Raw genomic sequence first — 19,949 nt, forward strand, 5'->3', positions numbered from 1 at the left:
AGGGAACTGAGAGCAGCCTGGTGTGATTCTGGAGCCATACATTTAGGCCTTCCCTCTGCATTACCTCCCTGAAAAATGCTAATGATGGAAAGGTGGGTTAGTGTAAGCAAGACCTTTTGTTCAAAGATAAGGTGGATTCTATAGAAATCTATGGAATTTTGTTACCATAGGGAGATTTGGGCTGCAGTGTACTATTTTATTTTAATTCAGTCTTTTGTTGTGTGTGTGTGTGTGTGTGTGTGTGTGTAATGCATGACTGTGAGTGAGTTTGCACATTCTATGGCATACATATTGAAAGTTACAGTACAACTTTGAGGAGGCAATTCTGTCCTTTCACTGGAGAATCTGGGGTCAAATTCAGGTTATCAGGTTTGCACAATTAAAGGCTTACCTGCTAGCCATCTCTTCACCTCCTACATTGTACAACCTTTTTTTTTTTTTAAACAGTATCTAAATTGTAGCTGAAAGATTATTTGTAATCTTGACTATCTCAAATATTTAGTTCTGAGTCTGTATATTCTGAAATTAATGTATTATTTTAACAGAAATCATGTAATACAAAGCTTATGTTTTTAGGTCCATTCAAATTGTACAGATATAGTTTATAGATATACTCAGATCCCAATTTAATGATGAGTATAAACAATAGTTATAATATTTATTGCATTTAGGTTATTTTGTAAGTTGTACTTTTTGAGTATGTGTTCTTAATAAGCTACATTTATCTCTATGTAGTCACTGTTGGTGAAATGTTGGCCAGAACTTGTATGTAGGAATATAGTTTTAGGGACTGTAACAAAGGACTAGAGATTATAGATCTTTGAATAAAAACATTTTTGGAGTCAGAATATATCTAGCCGACTAATTTCATTTTATTCATTTTTAAAATAAATATTGAATAGTATTTCTCTGTGGTTTCTAGCTTAGCTAGAAATTTCTTTCTCTTTCTAGTTTCAGTTTGCCAAAATAGTTTGTCTAAGATAGAAGACAAGAAAGATGGGAGTACCATTCTGAACTGTCATGGTAATTGGGAACTGACATATTTGGAAGAGTTGCATCTTTAGAAGAGTCAGACATGAAAAGAAAGTAGCATAATCAGTTTATTTTTCTACTCTGGCTAAGTACCTTTTAATCCTAAATAATTTAAGTTTGAATAGATCTGTGGGGGGTTGATTTTTGAGGGATTAAGACAGAGCCTAGCTATCCATGTGCACTCAGGGAGGCAAGAGAGGCAGGCAGGTGGATGGATCTCTGTAAGTTTGAGGCCAGCCTGGTCTACAAAATGAGTCCAGGACAGCGAAGGTTACCCAGAAAAACCCTGTCTAGAGCCCCCACCCCCACCCCAGCCCCCCAAAAAGAATCTAGGCTGGGATGACCTCAACTCATGATGTACTTGAGGCTGGCCTGGAATTCATGATTTCATCATTCTAACTTCCAAGTGCTGGGATGACAGGTGTGTGTCACCATGTCTGGATTTACATAGGTTTTTTTTTTTCTTTAACAAGGTTTCATAACTTATAAATATTCTTAATCTAACAGTTTCTGTTTTCTTGGTAATATTATCTTTACATTGTGAATATGTTAAAATGTGTTAGCTCTCACCTTCACTCTGTAGTTAAGTGTTTCTCAAATAGGAATGAGTTTGTTCTTCAGGGTATATTTGGTAATGTCTGGAGAAATTTTTAGTTTTCACAGCTAGAAAGATGCCACTTGCCTTTAGTGGGTGGAGGGCACCATGCTTCTAAACATCTAACAGTTCACCAGGTAAGAAGTCCCACAGCAGAGTTCAGCAGTACCCAGGCCAAGGAGCACTGTGGTAGTTCTGATTGCCCAAGGACCTTTCAGATGTTTTCTGCTATCTGTACATCTAAAGTGGTTTTGATCAGTGTTTAGAAACCTCCTTTTCTCTTTGCTTAGTATTTTGGGCAACTTTTCATGTTGATACATGGAGACTTACTTACCTACTTATTTTAAAGATTACTTAGTGCTTCATTATACAGATGTATCAAGCTTTATTTCCCCTGCGCATAATAATGAAATTTATATTATTTAACATGGTATGTTATTATCATAGCACATTTTATTTAACGTTTATATATGTGTGTGGATCTGTGTACTTGAAGAAGTGTGTCTGTAAATTAATTTTCAAGAATGGGGTGCTACATGTTTTATATATGAATGGATATTATTGAGTTTTCTTCATTTTTATATCACTGTGGAAAGTAACTTAGGAAATGTATACTAAGATAAAAATAAAGCACCAAGTTTAGTGGAAACACTAGAGAAACAAAGCTTACTTTGAAGTTTGGAGATACTTCAAAAATAGAATTTGCAGGGATCAAAAATTTTTTTAAACAATTTTTTTTCTCTTGGTGACATGTATCTACTAGCATTTGTTCCTGAGTCTCCTTATGAGACCTTTTTTTGGTGATTCGCTACAAGTACAGTGAATGGGCTGCAGAGATGTTGAGCAGCTAAAAGTACTTATTCTTGGAAAGACCTGGATTCAGTTCCCAGCACCCACATGACAACATCACAACCATGTGTAATTTCAATGAAGTAATATTGAGGAATAGAAGAATAGTTACATATTTTTCTTTTTTATTTCTGTATTTTTCAAAGATTTACAATTTGCAAATACTATCTTTATTAATTCTTCCATTTCTATTTATAGATGACAGTGTAATTATAGATATGTTTATCTCATTAAATTTCAGTATTGGACCTGGGTTCTTGCGTACACTAGCTGCCAGCTTATGCTGTACTCTCCTACTCACATAGCCAAACTGATGGCACCACTTCTGTATTGTTCAGCAGTGTAAAGTACTTTCATGAGGAAAATCTGCATACTGGATGCAAACCTGAAATGATAATTTTTGTTTACATCTGAGTCTTTTTTTTTTTGCTACTGAATAAAAAATAGTTGCTTATTGGAGGCATTTGATTGTGTTATGTTAGTAATTTTTCAGTTTGTGAATCAGTAAAATAAATTGTGAAGTGTGAGGATAAGTAAAGTACCTGTAACAAATTTTTTGTCTGATTTGTTGGTGCCACATCAAGTACCTCAATGTCATTTTGTGATTGAAACAAAATTCTGTTCCTTAAAATTCAAATTAGTAAATTATTTTTAGCATTAAAGCCAATCTATCTTAAGAATTATAAACGTACTGCTTAAAAGTACCTTATGAGCTGTACGGTTCTGGTATGGGGACCACACTGTGCAAGAAGTTAGAGATGGCCTTAGGACTGAGGTGGGTGGGGGTGGGCGGAGTACACCCAAACAGTGTCCATTATATGTAAGATGAAGCAAGTTTACATTTATGTCTGTAACTTTTCTTAACTGGTTCTGAATTGAGTTTGAGGTTTGCTTTTCTTGGAGCCGGGTGAGTGTCTGTGTGCATGTCTGTGTGTACGCATGCATGTGCATGCTGTTTCTTTTTTAGACCAGCCTATGAAAAAGAGACAGATGTCTATATTGGTTACATTTAATTCCATATACACATGTATACTTTTGTAAGATTTCTTTTTAAAAAAACTTCAGTGTATGTGCATATGAATGCAGGTGTCAGCGGAGGCCAGAGAGGCACTGGAGGGCTAAGAGGGCTTCAGATCCCTAGAACTGGAGTTAACAAGCTTTATGAGGTACAGATATGGATGCTGGGAACTGTCCTTGGATCCTCTGGGAAGCATTCTTAACCACTGTGTCACAACTGTGACTACAAACAAATGCCATAAAGAACTTAAAGTCCTATAAAACTGGTCTCCAAAATAGAGGGGCTTTGAGAGGAGTCTGAATGAGGTCAGTGTGTGAGCAGAGTGGTTGAGCTGCATACAGGTCTTTTTCACTGTTATACTTTAGGTTTGTTAACTTGTATATTTCTGAATCTTGGATAGTGATTTGCTCATATCTGCACTGAAACTAATCACAGCATATATAAAAGACTGTGACTTGGATATTTTCATTTTAGCACTTGCAGATAGATATTGGCAGTGTAGAAGAACATTTCCTTTGCAATATTTTGGTGAAAGTCCCCAGAAATCATATAGAATTCCTTACTTTAAAAAGGGTGGGGCATTTTAAGTCGTTTGGTTATCTAACATGGAGATTTTGTTCTTGATTTCTTAATACAAAGACCTATAATTTTATTTGAAGATTTTTTTGGCAACCTATTTGAATTATACTGTCTACTAAAAATAGTATAGAAAAGCTAAAAACATTTTCGATAGTTTTTTTAAAAATTAAAGTATAGGCACCTGCTCTCTGTGCTTTAGAGTTGAGAACAAGCGAAATTCTTTGACTTTTGATTTAGGTAGGGAAGATGGATTACATAGATTGCCGATATTTATTCTTGGCTGCATCCCTGGCCAAGGGAAAGGATGAAATACTTTACCTTAACAATCTCCTCTGTTTTCAAATTCAGATGGGAATAAAGTACCAGTCCTTGCATAAATGTATGTGCAGTAGTGTGTATGTGAAGAGTGAATGAGTGAGTGTGTATGTATGAGTCTGTAGTCTGTGTTGAATAGGTAACCATTTAATAACTGTATGACAGAAATTATAGAATTACCGATTAAAGACAGAAGCAGCTCCCTCTAGGCTGTTAAGAAATAATATCTTCATATGCCACTTTTTTGCTAACTGAAGCTGATGGCTCACTAGAGCATTCTTTATTGCTGATTAAATAGCATTGTGAAAATACTGACTTAGTTATGTTAACTAAATACCTCTGTTTAAAACTCTAAATGCCAAACAGGTTTATCGGTCATCTTTACCATTTTACATTTCCTTTATGGAATCACATTTCCAGTTTTCACTTGCTGTTATTTGACGTTAATATAAAAACACAATATTTCAATTGTGGTTAGGTGTAGCTGAAAGCTTTTCTTTAATTATATCCATTCAGCCTGTATAGTTAAGAGTCTGTCAGCATTTCCATTATAAACCTCTATTTTCAGGTTTTATAACATAGCTATGAAAATTAGCTCTGGGCAAAAACTTGACACATATAAGGCCTCATGGGATTCTCCCTCCTCCTCATCCCCCTTTTTCATTTTTACTGATATAAGGGTGAGTGGTTTCAAAATGCCTTTTGGCACCTGCAAATATCATTTTGAGCTAAAAAAGAAACAATACATTTTTAGACTTTGTAGTTGTTTGTTCTGACACTTAAGGGAAATTGTGGACTTATGAATTTAAGCCAAATGGGTATTGATCAAATGACATCCTATTTTATATTAAACAAGAGCCTAGTATCAAAGAAGTCTAAAGGTATTGGAGAACTTACCTAAAATGCTAAATGTTGAGACTAAAAATATATAGCGTAAAAGGGGTGATTACATTTTTTAAAAAATGTAATATGGCTTGTGTACAACTCCTTAGATTAAGCCTCTTTTCCTGGGGTTGAAAATACACTTACTTTTATTACGTCCCCCTGACCTTCCCCGCCCTGTGAAGTTAGAAGATGATCTGTTTGTTATTTAACTGTCTTGATACTAGAGGACAGCGTGGGGAGGGAGAGGGGGGCAGAGCCCTAGCCCTTTGTGCATACATGCACACATGAGTTCACATACATGCTTGTTATTTCCCTCAAATATTTCCGTACTTTTACTGCTGTGATACCATTTATTCTAAATAAAAGTTTTTCTTTTTTTTTTCCTTCACGGAGAAAACATGGGGTTCCTGATTAGGAAAACAGGCAGTACAAGAGAGGGTACTCTCTTGAGGGTCTGCTGTGCCATATACTGTGCACATTGTTTCAGAGAAGGTAGGACGAACACTCTGGGCAGCATGCAGACTTCTTCCTATCACTATATGTTCTATTAATGAGAATGAACTATAGGTAATTACTGAAAAAAATAGTATACTACAAGTAAATATTATTAGGTAGAACTTTTAAAATTAACTAAGTCATTTCTGGTTTGCTTATATTCCAATTTGCCCCAAATGCCTCTGGTGTTTCACCATTTTTAATACTACAATTTGAGGGCAGTATTATAATAATTTGGGGGAGAACACATAAGAATACTCCATAGAGAAATGTATTACCTGTCTGTATTTAAGAAATCAAGATATGTTGTTTACTCAAGAGTGAGCCATCTGCTATGTAGCTTTGGTTGCCTCAGAGGTGGTGCAAGTATCTTTAAGGAATGTGTTACAACTCTTAGTATTTAGAGAATATAAACCATATAACTACGTTTTTCATGTCATTCAATGCATCTTTCTTTTTAAAGATTTATTTATTTATTATGGATATAGTCTTCTGCCTGTTTGTACATTTGCACACCAGAAGAAGACACCAGATTTCATTATAGATGGTTGTGAGCTACCATGTGGTTCCGGGGAATTGAACTCAGGACCTTTGGAAGAGCAACCATCTCTCCAGACCTCCATGTATGTTTTAACTGAGCTACATATCCTATAAATTAATACTTTGGCCTTATATATATTTAATGAAGCTACAATTCTACATTATATTTATCTTATATTTTGTAAATTCATGTAGTAATACAAACAACATTCTATAAAATAGCAATATTTGTTTACCTTTTATATTTTTCTAAGACAGTCTTTTTTCATGTACAGGTATTAATGACTAGATCATTTGCTGAATTGTCAATGAGGTTTGCTCTATAGATAATACATTTCTTTTGGGTATATGTGTAGGTATAAGTTGAGTCATGCTGTTTAACTTTTGTTAACCTGTTTAAAGAGACCATACCATTCATATTTCTTCCCACCATATAAACAAAATGTATCGTATCACTGAGAGATCACAGCCTCACCAATATGGCTGCTACATGGCTTTTCTATTGTCCTCTTGATGGATGTGAGATGCTGCCTCATCGTGATGCTGTTTGCATTTCTCTGGTGGCTAATGATATTGGACATCTTTTCATGTGATTGTTGTCCATTATGTCTTTGAATAAATCTGTTCATGCCCTTTTGCCCATTTTGTTATTGCGTTATATGAGCTGTTTATATTATCTGGATACAAGACCTATCAAATATATGATCTACAAATACTTTCTCACATGAGTTAACTTTCTTGTTGTATCTTACAGTATAAAAGCTTTTATTTCTTATAGACCATTTTTCTTTGTTGCTCTTGTAGCTTATATTTATTTCATATTCTTTCGTCACTTTTACTTCTTGGAGAAAGAATCTGTTTATATGATTTTAACCTTAGTGATATGCTGGTGGTCATAGAGAACTAATTATGCATCTCTGTGGTCTTCAAAGCCACTCATAATCTGACCTTGCTAACATCAACTAAGTCTTTGTGAATCCCTCTTTATTTAATCAGTTGAAGCTACCTTTTTTTTTTCTATCAAAACTCGTTGAGTGTTTAGACTAAACCATGGCCAAGACGACAGAAATAATTTGTGCACTGAACCAGCTGACACAGTGTGAAAACCATGATTTTGAAAGGATAAAATCCAAGCATGTAATTGTTAAAACCAGAAATCAAAAGTTGTCAGTGTCTCTATGAGGGCATATAGGTAGGGTAGCTGAGAGAAGAGGAACATAAGTTATTTAGAGGGATTTGAGGGTAATAGAAAGGTAATTTTTACTAATTAGTACATAAGGGTTATAGGTAGAGTCAGAGAACCTCATGTGTGGGAGGAGTCATTCAGTATTCCAGGCAGCCACCAGGTGGTGTGTCTGTTCCTTCTGCTGCTTGTGAAAATTCTAGCATGCTTGATAGTTACTATAAGATGTACATAGCATAAAAGTAAGGGCTTAAAAGTTCATAAGCCCTCCCCAGTCTTAATAAACAATACAGCCTTAAGAAAGTACTTCCAATCAGCGGTGACTGCAGCAAAGAGCAGGAAAACAGGGCAACAGAGATGGCGCAGAGAAATTGTCTGTGTTGGGATTGGATGATTAAGAATACTTCTTGCTCTTTCAGAGGACCCAGCATGGGTTCCCAACACACATATGGTTCACAACCATGCATAACTCAGCTCCAGAGGCTCTGATCCCTTCTGCTAATCTCTGGTTAGCAGGCATGTGCAGACTTAACACTCTCACACATAAAAATCCTTTTTTTAAAAAAGGCAGAAAAACAGTTGGACAGCACTGACTTGTACCTATCTGAAACAAGAGTTATAAAAAATCTTTTATTGTATTCAATACGTGGTGGTTAATTTTTTATTAGTATGTGAATAGTAGTATCTTTCTAGCATCTCCGAAATGTATACTTGCCCAAGTATCTTTACTGTTTGTTTTTTAGTTTTTGGGTTTTTTGTTTTTGTTTTGTTCTCTTTCTCACCTCCTTAACTCACCTCCGCCCTGCTCCACCCCCTCTGAAGACAGGGTTTAACAGAGCTCTGGCTGTCCTAGACTCACTTTGTAGATTAGGCTGTCCTCTCCTCCGCCTCCTGCGTGCTGGGTTAAAGGTGTGTGCCACAACGCCAGCAAGTATCTTTATTCTTAAACAATGTGTTTCATTTGAATTGCTCTAATGTTGATTATTGTTTTCAAATTTATAGTGTAATTATTTTTATGCAAAGAGTACATATTAATGCAAAAAAATCAAATTTAGGTTACTTTCAGTATTATAACAGACACATGTGATCTAATCAAATGAAATCTATTTAGTATTTGTTGATATATTTATTACACGAATGGTAGACTGATAGGAGAAAAAAAGTTAGGTGTTTACTTAAGTCATAACCATTTTATATTGTTACTGTAGTCGTCATATTTAATAGGTAATGGTTTGTATTTCTCAGTATTTTTTGTTTAAACAACAGATCTTGTCATTATCTACAGGAAAGCAGACAGTGCTTGTGTAGTTAGAATGTAGATTTAAGGCAAAATCTAAAATTCATCTCTGTTTATTGCCTCTTAAGCATCTGTGTGTAGAAAGGACCTCCAGAAGATTCTAAGAAATACATTCTTTCTAATAAATTGGAAGGTTTGATGCTATTGAAAAGCAAAGCTCACCATGTTTATTGTATATAGCTGAACTGTTTGTGGCCATTTTCAGTTTTGTGTTACAACTCAATAGGCATCGTCAGCCTCTTCTAATACTTGAGTAGGGAAGCAGGTGGAGTAAGAGGGCTCTTGAGCTTCTTTCTTTGTCTTTGAAAAGGTTCAGAACTACTCTGTTGAACCTGGGTCTATAAGAACTGTTTATCCTATAAGTAGACATTGGTTGTGTTGAGATTGGATAAAGAAGCAAGGTATTTGGAAAAGAGAACTGAGAAAATAAAGAAGGTAATTTATTAAATATAATTTAAGAACATTTCACAGAACTAACGATTCTGTGTTGAAAAGTCTAGTTCCTTCAGCACAATGTAAGAAAATGGGTTGACAACAGGGATTGGATGTGAAGTTTATAGCCTGTATCTGTTATAAGAAAAATGATAAAAACTTCATGAATTATTCTCTGCCCTTCCTAGTCTTGGGTGCTTTACTTTTGGTTTTGAAATGTCTGATTATAAGTCACATTTCATATTTAAGTCCAATTCCTAATTCATTAACATTTGTCAAGTATGTAAATGGGACATTAGATTTATATTTTCAAGATTATCCATTCAGGAAATTGAGAAATGAACTTTTATGAGATTTTTGGTTTGTTGTTGTTTTTTGCTTCAGAATCATTGCCAAAAGTTTAAAACTACCAAAATTATGATGGGGGAAGTGGAGTAAAATATTGGAAATCTACTTTTCATGGTGGCAGAGGAAAAGAAAAGAGAGAAAGAAAGGGTAGAGAAAGAATACTGACAGGAGATTAAGAGTGTTGAGCAGGCCAGAGACAGAAGGTAGGCACTTGAGAAGAAATCACTTGGTTCCTGCTCAGTTGTGTAGGGAGAATGCTGTGCGTACTGTTGGTAACCCAGTAGAGTTTTTCTCATTAGTCAGTGGTAATAATTTAGATGCTAAGGTGAGGTGAAAGCATTGCCATGTTCTTTGTCTGAACTTAAGGTTCACTTTAGGCTTTAGACCTCCCAGATCCTAGAAATATTAAATGAAAATCAGCAATGAGCTTTTGGGAATTTACCCACACTTTGCTTACACAGTACCAATGCCATGCTGATTTTTAAAAGACATGTGGTCATAATAAATGTACTGAAGACCAGTGAGTCCCTTTTGTGACAGGTTTGCTGAAGTTAACTCTTTTTCAACTGTGGGGTAGATAAAAATCAACTAAAATTGTGACTTTATTAAATGGCCTAAATCCAGAGAAACTCAATGAGATACACCGGCGCTGTGACTTGGTTCTACAAGGGAAGTACTCTGTGGAAATGAGCAAAATGTAAGGGCTGTGCATGTGTTATTTTCATTTATGTAATGGTGTGATGTCAGAGAGAGAAGGAAGCCAGTATCTTCATTATTCCCATAATTATTATTGGATTAATAGAGACTCACAAGGCACTATAAATTACAGGAAAAAAAGCCCTACATTTGTCATAGGCTGAAATATACCTGGCTAGCCTCACTATTTTCTTTTATCTCCCAAAGCTGATGTCTTTAATGTGTGTTTTACAGACAACATCTGAGTACACTCTGCTCTGGCATATATCATATTGTTTATAAGGAATAGACTTATCTTCCTCTATCTGCCTTGTAAAGAAGGATGAGTAATTGCTTTTTTCAAATTTTATTAACATTTTAACAAAATTGAGAATAGGGAGTGAAACTAGCAGTTGAAACTCTTAATTTCAATTGTTTCTTCTTTACCTTACAAGATACATATTTTTGTCTCTTTAGGATGTCTCTTGTCAGATTTAAGGCTTATTTAAAATGAAAAGAAAGCTGGAGCAATTTTCTTTATTCCATTTCAGTCTCCTAAGGCCTATTTCCCCCTGGTGAGCTCATAGCAACAGGGGGGTTTAAGGGAATTCAGCTTTCTGCAAATTAATGTCTCACATCATGAAAATTCAGGACTTTTTTTTTTTTTTATCTTGAAAAGTAATACAGTGAGTGCGAGTATTATTTCTTGCCAGCGGGTGGAAGATGAATGATTTTGTCACAGTTTTACTGCTTGATGAGCAGTGTCCTGAGGGTCAGGCTTAAGTCTGTGTCACTATGCTGCTCATTACTCTTGAGCTAAATAAGGGCTGATTGGATCTAAATTGCCTAGCACATGGGCCACAGATGAGCTCAGTGAGCAGGGGATGACCTGCTATTCAGTCTGGGAGTAACCCCGGTGTGCAAATGCAGCATTAGAACACCGTGGGAGAATGAGAGGCTACCGGCTGCTGCCAGCAAAAGAAATCGAAATGTAAAAACTCTTTGATGCTGTGATGTTAGAATTTGAAATGTAGGAAGTGACAGGTTGATGGTACTTATCAGCTTTGGCTGGATTAGAGAACAGTGTCATCTTGCTTATATAATGACAGAAGAATGAAGCAAGCAGCTAACTACTGTGCAGAGCAGAGCCACTGCTGTTGCCATAGGCAGGCATTGCTGCCTCCTACTGGCAGTTTTCCTGGAAACCAGGAATGGAGAGAAAGCTTCCTCTCCTGGTTTCTTAAAAACTGGTGTGCTTTTGGTGCTAAAAAAAACTGCTAGGAGAATAATACAAAAAAATGGGATGGAGAGTAGTTTTACAGTCTACTTGATACAGTAAAGCATCAATCCGGAGAAATTGGTTTTTCTATAGTATTGCAGTGAAACAGGGCTAATCTGTTTATAAAAGGAAAATATTCCAAATACAGGGCAGGGATCCCCTTATATCCATCCTGAAATACTGCTCTTTGAGGAGACCTCAGGCGGGTGGGTTGAGCTCTCAATTATGTATTTTTATCAATAACAGCACTTTACTAACAAGTAATCTTTGGAATCTAACAGCAGACTATCAACCACAGTGTTAGCACAGTTTGAAATGGACCTGATAGAGATACAAAGTAAAAGAAAATTCCATGATTATGTAGAGTATGCTGTATAAACTTGTCTCTTAGGGAAGTGTGGGATAGAAGACAAATATTTCTCCTATAAGCCAAATGGCTTAAAAAACAAAACAATCAAAAATCTCATACAAGACTGCTTCTTTTACTTACTCAGTTGTGACAAAAAAAAAAAAAAAAGAGAAAGAAAAGAAAAGAAGAAAAATTAGTATCAGACTCACATTTGTAATATGAGTCCAGAAAATGGAGATTCACTGGAAAAGCTACCTGTCATGTAGGAGTATTAATCTTTCTGTTTTGTTAGAGTTCACCATAGTTTTACAGTTCATATACATTTAACCCAAACAGATTAAATATAGCCAAATTAGTGGATTTTTTATAATATATGGCTACTAGCAGCTTCCCATATCAGTAGCACTTACATTCTGTTTTATGGGTATAGACAGACAGACAGACAGACATATAGATATAGTAGTCAGTCCTGCAATCATGTACATGCAATCACCACTAAACAGACTCAGCTGGTTTTATTTGTATATGTGTATGTTTGTTTATGCATGTGGCAGTATTATAGAAAAGGAGGCCATGAATTTGAAAGGGAGAGCATTATGCCATGCTGGAAGGAGAGGCCATGGGAGGTTCAGAGGATGAAAGAATAGTCCATTCCTGTTTGTGAAAAGTTAATGCTTTGTTTGACTTTTCAGCAATTAGATGCAAAGATGTATGGGAAGTATTTTGTGTCTAGACATGCTCTTTCTACTGTGCAGTTACTATACCACTCAATGGGTGTCTTTCATAAAGCATTACAAATAAGGCTTTGACAACCACTGACTTGTTTGATTGTATGTGGAAGATTTTTTTTTTTACATAATTTAACATATAGAACCTTATGTATAACTCTAAAATATTACTGGGAGCCACAATTTTAATTAAACCCAAGGTTAATACACATGCTTGTACTTACACAAATAACTATATACATTCCATAAATTATTCTTTACTACATAGGAAAGCTTAGGTAAAAACTTAAAAATTACTATTCTAGTTTGTTTATAAGAAGAAAACTCCAGTAATAGAGATGACAAGCTTTTGAATATGTGGTGAAATGTTTATAAAAGGCTCAGTAAATTATTAATATTTTCAAGAGTTAATTTTTGTTTCTTTACCTGTAAGTTAGTGTGCCTAACTATTTTCTTGAGATTTTTTTCTTTCTACAACTGCCATATAAAATAGTTTTTAATGTAACTTCAATTTTTAAAATTTTAATTAAGATATAATTACATAATTTCTCTCCTTTCATCTTCCAAGCCTCTTATGTCCTTCCTCCCTCCAGCACATTCTATATGACCCCACTCCTTTCAGATCCATGGCTTTTTTTCTTTAATTACTATTGTATGTGTATATGTAAACACATAAATACACAAATAACACCTGCTGAGTCTGTTTAGCAGTGCTTGTATGCACATCATTTAGGGCTGACCACTTAGTATGGTATAGCCAATTAAGAGGCTCAGTCCTGGGGAAGATTAAGTTCCTTCTCATCAGTCATTGGTTGTGTGTTATTTGTTGTATATGGGTGGAGCCCCTGACTCTATCTATTTCCACATTAGCATGTCTATTGCTGTTGTTATTGTTTATGCCTTGTTTAGGCAGCTGTATTATTCTAGTATTATGGTATCATGCCAGTCTTCTTTACAAGATAAAGTCTCACAGCCGACTTCTTGGTCCTCTGGCTCTTAACAATTCTTTTAACTTTCAGTGCTGTTCCCTGAGTCTTAGGGCCAGAGGTAGTGTTGTAGCTGTAACCATTGGGCCTAGGCACTCCATTATCAATATCTCTGTGCTTAGTTATGGTTTTCTGTAGTGGTGTCCTTCTGCTTCAAGGAGTAGCTTCTTTGATGAACACTAAGAGCTACATTTATCTCTGTATAGTAAGTAATAGAACTTGAAGCATTTGAAAGCTCTAGAGAGATTTTGATGATTGTCTTATATTTTTCTATTATCAAACTTCATGTATCTTAGCCTAATCATACAGAAGAGTATATATTAATAGTAGAAAAATGAAAGTTATATCACCTTTTATATTACTCTCCTCCAGAGGGAGCCACTAGCAATGCCTTCAAAGTTATCGTCATTTTAAATGTGTATTTGCATGTACAAAATGTGTGTACATGCCCACAGAGGCCAGCAGAGGGCTTTAGGTGCCCTGGAGCTGAAGTTACAGGTGGTGGTTGTGATCTGGCCAACTTGGATTCTGGGAACTGAGCTTGGCTTCTTTCTCTGCAAGAGCAGCTAGCTTCTTAACTGCTCTTGCTGCTGCTTTGAAGCACAACTTTTATTTATTTAATTTCCCACCAACTCTTCAGGACTGTGAAATTTAGCAGCTTGATTTGTTTGAGACTAGGTTCTCTGTTGCACTGACTGTCCTAGAACTTATTATGTACGTCAGGCTGGCTTCAAACTCATAGAAATCTGCCTGTCTTTGCTTCCCACATGTTGGAATTAAAGGCATGTACTACTACTCCTTGTTTCAGCTTTTTTTTTTTAAAACCCAGAAAGATATTAAGGGTGTCTCTCTCTATACATACACACATATTAAGACATATAAGCTTCCATTTACTTAATCCAGTGAACATTTAAGAGCTACGTATTAAATTACCTTCATTTCCGTGTTTGGTTTCTTTTTCAAGACCCAATTTGTTTGATAATTTGGGTTTCTTATTAACAGGATGTTAGTTAGTTAGTTAGTTTTTCTGAATTCTTGAAATATCCAGTGTCTGAAAAACCAATGGAACAAATTTCTACTTAGGTCAGTTAATGCTTGAATCATATATAAAGGATCTTTTACTTACAATAAAAAATTCTATTTATTTTTTAAAGGTCACACAAATTCAGATTTGAGTTCTTTTTCTGCCCTTCATAGTCTTCAGCAAGTCATACAACATCTCCAAGCCTCATTTTTTCTAATTTGTAAAATGTACACAATTTCATACTAAAGAGCAGTTTTGAAGACTAAAAGAGCTAATACATGGCTAATGAGTACATATTATCACCACTGTTCATCCACTGGTGTCAGAGAAGTAAAGGGAAATCAGGTGACATCCCAAGTGTATTTTAAAGTTTCCCACTTTAAGATTTTTGAGTTTCATTTTGAAATACTTCAGTGATATTCCTTGAAAAACTACTGTTCATATTTTAAGTAAATTCATAACATACTACCTTGTTATTCAGATCTCGTATTTTTCTTAGTATATAACAGATAATTTTGCTTTTAGTTGTATAATATGCATGAAACAGAAATTACTATTTCCAGCCAGTTCATTTTGATCAGGCGCCCATCAGACAGCTGCTATGGAACTTTGTGCCCTGTTGGGAGAACTTATATATAAAAGTATACTACTGCTCTCAGTGCCCTGTCACCTAAGGAAGCAGGCGTGTAAATCAGGGAAAGACACTGTGATGGATAGAATAATAGACAGATGCTGAAGATATCTTTTTCAGACTTCTACATCTGTTACGGAATTTTTTTCTGAGATTGTTCTGTACGAAGTGATGGATGTGATTATGTGGCCGTAAGTCAATCCTGCTGTGTCACATAGCTGGCAGATATTAGTAGAGGGATACTAAAATCTCTAGAAGCTTATCCTTATGTATACTCAAATTCAAAAGGTTTTCTAAATTGCTCTTGATATCTTTTGAAGGTTCTTTTAATGAAAATAATTAGACACTTCCACATATAGAATTGTTGTAAATAGTTATGATGGTGTTTTATCATGCTCTTTCCCAGTTTCTCGTACACCATTTTTCTTCTATTCCTGTTCTGTTACTGTAATGCCATCCTCTTATATGCTGCACATTTTAAGTCTTTTGAGCACAGCATATTTTAATATTTTATTGAGAAAAAATTTAATCCAAACCAACACAATATTGCTTTGTGCATTTAAAAATCATGTAAATTATTGAACCAGAAACGCTGCCACTTGCTTTTTATTTTAACTTGATTCTGCTGATGCATATTACTAGAGGGTGTGCATATCTGAGAAATGACAGATTAAACCAAAACCAAGAAATACTAGTTTTTGGAATTGGAGGATCCAACTTCCTTCACAAATAATGAAGGAGCAGGAGGCAGATACCACCTGGGGCAACTACTGTTCCAGATTAAAAAAAGTGATGGTAATAAAAAATGGAAGACATTAAAAAAGTACGGAAGTTAAAACTTTTAATTTTTAGGGTGAATAAAGTAATTTTTTATTAAATGCTTTAGCTCTGAAAAGTGTATATTCCTGAAAAGTTATCCTGGTAATGACTCAGTAATAATTTTCTTGATGTATATAAATTTTAAGCAGAGCTTGTAAGATGCCCTAACAGTTAAAAACATCTCCTGCTCTTGAAGAGGACCCAGAGTTGGTCCACAGCAGGTGGTTTACAACCGTGCTTATAACTCCCAACTCAGTGGGATCCAATACCCCGGCCTCTGCGGGCACCTGTATGTGCATGCATATAAATTCACACAGATAAGACACAATGCAAATAATGTTTTAAAGCTTTGAAGAGTTTATGCATATAAATATAATAGTCTTATTCACATATGTAGCAATGTATGTCTACTTTTGAAGTTTTGTTTTGTTTTGCTTTGTTTTTTGCAATGGCAGGGGCATTTGAAACAGGGTTTCTCTGTGTAGCTTTGGCTGTTCTGGACTTGCTTTGTAGACCAGGCTACCTCAAACTCACATTGATCCACCTACCTCTGCCTTCCAAGTGCTGGGATTACAGGCATGTGCCACCTCATCGGGCATACTTTTGAGTTTTTATATTTGGTTATTTGTTGACTTGCTAAGAGAAAACACAATGTAATTCAGTAAATATTTCTTGATTTTTTTTTCTTTTCCCCTCATAATTATGGTGTATGTGAAAAATGCTTTTTGGACTAGTGGAGCTTATGGAGTAATAGCAAAGAGCCACTTAATGCCTCTTGGTATCTTTCGCTTTCATTGTTCTATTCTGAATTCTGAAATAGTTGGACCATGAATTCAGTTCCTATCTGTAATTTCCTATGTGGTAAAGACCAGTACAATAAAATGTTATGTAGCTGTCAGAAGTTATGTAGTAAATTCTATATACTATGTTTCCAGTGATTCAGCCATGCCACTTAGAGCATCTGTGTTACTTGTAACCACATCTCTCCTTTCTCACAAGGGAAGTTTAAACTTACATAGACATTAAACATGCTTTCATCTCAGCATTCTGTATGGACTGATAAAATCTTTTTTGAATGATATTCTGAATTTATCATCTAGAAAAGTAGTCAGAAACTTTTATCATTTAAACATGTAAACTCACTTAGAGAGGGGGATATAGTTATTCATACAGTTTGAAAGATTCTGATTTAAATTTTCATATACACATAGTTTGTCATACTTTGTTTTATGACATTTAGTTTAAAATGCACTAAAGTTAAAAAATTCTTTATTCAAACTGATATTTCTTTCAGCTTTTCTATTTTTTAATATAAAGAATCAAAGTGAAAGAATTAGATTAAAATTGCTGCCTGTTCGTATTAGCTATGGTCTTTGATATTAAATACTTTCTTCATGTGCTCAAGTAGCTATTAATATAGTATTTACATTTATTTAGGAAAGAGAGGCTACTACTGGCTTAAGGCTAAGTTAAATTTATATGAAGAAGCAAATTGAGGTAGGATATACAGTGATCTTTTGTGCCTACTTTATACCATGGAGCCTTAGGCCACTTCTTGTATTTCTTCTCTCTATCTGAAGGGTGAGCAGCAGATAACGAGTTTTATATTGAATGCTCTACGATTTTGAAGTTTTTCTTGTCTTTTTAAAGTTGATGACTATAATATGATTTACATTGCTACCATGATTAATTTTAACTAACATTTAGTTTGTCTTCTACTTGTGTGTAGCTGTTTTCTAATTTTGTGCCACAGCTATAAAATAAAAGTACAAGAGAGAATGATATGGAAAAATCTTAAAGAAGACCTAATAATGATCCAGGTATCATTAAGCATTTTAATTTTAGTCAGTAGTTATTATTAGGTATTCAGTATATACATAATTAAGGAATTTAGGAACAGTTCCTTTTATAGGAATGTTTTCAGATAGAGACATTGATGGTGTCGTAGTTCATTAGGAACCAGCTTATTTGCTTAGGCCTCTTGTGTATCAGAGACTTGAGGCAGTGTGAGTTCTCATTTTCCTTTTGCTTTGGGGAAAAGAGATTTGAAGACACAATTATAAATTGTAACTAGGTGGGTTCACTAGTGAAAGGTAGTGGTAAGATACATGTCTTGGAAGCCATGCCTGGACTCATTACTGAAGAGATACTTTACAGGGCTGCAGAGATGCTCAGTGGTTACAAACACTTGCTGCTCTTCCAGAGTTTCAATCCCAGAATCAGATGGGTCACAACCATCTGTAACTCAAGTTCCAAGGGATCTGATGCTCTCTCATGGCCTCTGGGCACCCACATACATGTTGCACATATATACACATACAGGGAAGAAGGGAGGAAAGGCTGGAAGGCTAGGATTAAAGGCATGCGCCACCACTACCCAGCTAACCATTTTTAAAACTGCAAAAAGATAGTTTTGAAGTTGTAACTTGGCCCAAGCATTAAAGGCATAAAGAAAAACAATGTTCTAATGATGCTGTCTAGTTCCCTATTGTCACACAATAATGTTTACGGCATGTTTTGAGTAATTATGGACATTTTTAGAAAATATGACTTTTTTTCAGACAGGGTCTCACATAGTTTTGAATTAGAACTTGATAATGTAGAACAGACTGGCCTCAAACTTATAGAATTCCACCTGTCTCTGCCTCCTGAATGCTTAGATCAAAGGCGTGAGCCACTATACTTGCTTTAACTCTGAATCTTTATATTTAAATATGCGTCCTATTTATGTTTAACTGATAGAATCATTCTGTCTTCCTGTGGTCTAAGAATCTCTCATTGACTAAGCCTTCTTATCCTAAGTATGTAATTTTCTTATTTTATCTGTATAAATGAAGAGGTTGTAATTTTCATTGACTTACATGCTTACATTTTTCTTCTTTAGATAATACACGTTTTTGTAGTGGTCCTCTGATAGTCTAATATACCTCTTAACTTGATATTCCTTCATCAAGCTCTGTATGTATCTGTTGTTTCTTCAATAAGCACAGGTCCTATTTATTTCCTAACAGGTTTAATTAAGCCTTAGGGCAGTGCTTGGTGCAGAGAAGTATGACTGAGAATCACCAGTGACTGGAAAATTGAGGCAACAAGCATGTAGCTCCACACGGAAGAGAAAGGAGATCAATATGAGCCCTTGTGCTCTTTACTGCTTTGAGAATTTCCTTTAATTAATGGTTTTATTGTGTGATTTTTTTTTTTTTTTTTTTTTAGTTTTTAAAGTTTTTTGTAGTTAATCTTTTTCTTTCTAAAGTAGTCACTTACAGTATGTTTTGGGGACAGCAGCGCATCTTGATTCTCAAGTGTACCATTTAAACTTAATACATTGCAATTGATGAGAAAGTTCTGCTTTCTCTTTTATATGTGAAAACCATTGTCCAGGACAGCACTTGGTGCCAGCGGTATTTGCCCTCTGAAGCCACCAGTAATTTGTTTCCAAACTACAATAATCCAAAGCTGACTTGAGGTGATAATTTCCTCTGCTCTGATTTACTTTTAACTATGATTAAGTTCAATTGGGGAAATGATTGGAACTTTTCCCCCTCATCTTTTTGGAATGTACTGCAAACTTGTCTTGCTGGAATCTTGATGAGATGTGTTTCCATAAATATTTACTTTTTTGAAGAGCTGAAGTTGTTTTGTCTTATGAAATATTATAATTTTAAAGATAATTCTTGGCTTGATCTTAAATTTAGCATTGTAGCAAAAATAGATTGTTTCTGTTTTTGAGTAAATGGTAGAGAAAAAGAGTTCCAGGGAAGTATTAACACAATTTTAAATATAATATGTCACAATATTAAATCTTTTAAATCAAATTTTCAGTAAACTTGCTCCATCTAAAGCCTTAAAGACACAACCCAGATTTTCCTTCCTTCTTTCTTTTTTCTTTC

General features: G+C 35.1%; 1 protein-coding gene across 4 annotated transcripts in view; it reads left to right on the forward strand.

Moving 5' to 3' along the window:
- MMS22L (MMS22 like, DNA repair protein) overlaps positions 1–19,949 on the forward strand; it is a 120,633-nt gene that overhangs the window by 44,519 nt on the left and 56,165 nt on the right. The gene's annotated exons all lie outside the window — the stretch shown is intronic.

The sequence above is a fragment of the Acomys minous genome, assembly GCF_964271855.1.
Source record: "Acomys minous genome assembly, chromosome: 1".
Lineage (NCBI taxonomy): Eukaryota > Metazoa > Chordata > Mammalia > Rodentia > Muridae > Acomys > Acomys minous.